Source organism: Nuphar pumila, chromosome 6 (genome assembly GCF_984573655.1).
Source record: "Nuphar pumila chromosome 6, dmNupPumi1.hap1.1, whole genome shotgun sequence".
NCBI lineage: Eukaryota > Viridiplantae > Streptophyta > Magnoliopsida > Nymphaeales > Nymphaeaceae > Nuphar > Nuphar pumila.
Genome location: NC_143254.1, coordinates 68100651 through 68102010, shown reverse-complemented (window position 1 = coordinate 68102010; position 1360 = coordinate 68100651). Strand labels below are relative to the sequence as shown.

The following is a 1360-nucleotide window of genomic DNA, read 5'->3' as shown; positions in this document are numbered from 1 at the left end:
GTCGTCGCTAATCCGTCGCTCATTAGCGACAGATTAGCGACAGTATATATTTCGTCGCGGTTTTTGTATTTTGATTTAGCGACGGTTTAGCGACGGAATGTTTCCGTCGCTAAGCCATCGCTAAATATCGCGTAAATCCCTAATCCCATCCCTCTTTCTCTTTTCCCTGTTTCTCTGTATTGCTCCCTCCCGCCCGTCGGCTCTCGCCACCGTCCGGCCACCGCCGCTCGCCAGCCGCCGCTCCCCGTCCACCGCTCGCCAGCCGGCGCTCGCCAGCTGCCGCTCCCCGTCAACCTCCCGCCACCGTCCGGCGAAGCGCATGTAATATTCTTCTTCTTCTTCTTCTTCTTCTTCTTCTTCTTCTTCTTCTTCTTCTTCTTCTTCTTCTTCTTCTTCTTCTTCTTCTAAACGCAGGGGGTACGCCCCTTCCCTGCCGGAAACGGAGGGGGTTTAACCCCCTGCCGTGCTTTCCGGCAGGGGGGGTCGACCCCCTGCGTTTCCGGCAAGGGGGGTCGACCCCCTGCCTATGGCGGTGCCGCACTGCCGGCCTCCAGCCCGATCCGGAGGAGGAGGTTCGCCTGTTGTGCATCTTCAACGCGCGGTCCCGGTACATTCCGCCGCTGCCGCAGGGGTACTACGGCAATGCCTGATAGTAATCCCGGCAGCTGTCTCGATAGCGGCGAAGCTCTGTGCGAACCCACTAGGTTATGCGGTGGAGCTCGTGAAGAAGGCCAAGGAGGAGGTGACAGACAAGTACATGAGGTCAGTGGCGGACCTCATGGTGCTCAAGGGCCGGCCTAACATCACGGTGGTCCGCACCTTCGTGGTCTCGGACATCAGGCATGCCGGGTTCAGCGAGCTGGACCTCGGCTGGGGAATGCCGGTGTACGGCGGTCCAGCCAAGGGCAGTGACGGCCCAATCCCCGGCTTGGTTAGCTTCTACGTCAACTCCAAGAATAACGAAGGGGGAGAAGGGATGGTGATCCCGATTTCCTTGCCTGCTCCAGCTATGAAGATCTTTGAACGGGAGCTCAAAAAGATGCTGTACGGACCCGCCCCGGATCAAAAGTCCACAGAACCTGTTTTTATCTTATCTGCTTTGTGAATAAAGATCAATTCATTGCCAAACAAATTTGTTATGAGATACCTACGTTGCCTATGTGATCTGTTTTGAAAAGAATTTTTGTTATGGATACCTATGCTGCCCATGTGATCTCTTTTTAAAAAAAATTTGTTATGAGATACCTACGTTGCATATGTGATCTGTTTTGAAAAGAATTTTTGTTATGGATACCTATGCTGCCCATGTGATCTCTTTTTAAAAAAAAAAAAAGTTATTATGTGATCCCTATGTTGTCCA

At 52.9% G+C, this 1360-nt stretch overlaps 1 pseudogene; it reads left to right on the top strand.

The window, feature by feature from the left end:
* The first annotated feature begins 526 nt into the window (after positions 1 to 526).
* LOC149834909 (benzyl alcohol O-benzoyltransferase pseudogene) lies at positions 527 to 1105 on the top strand (annotated as a pseudogene).
* The last annotated feature ends 255 nt before the right edge of the window (positions 1106 to 1360 follow it).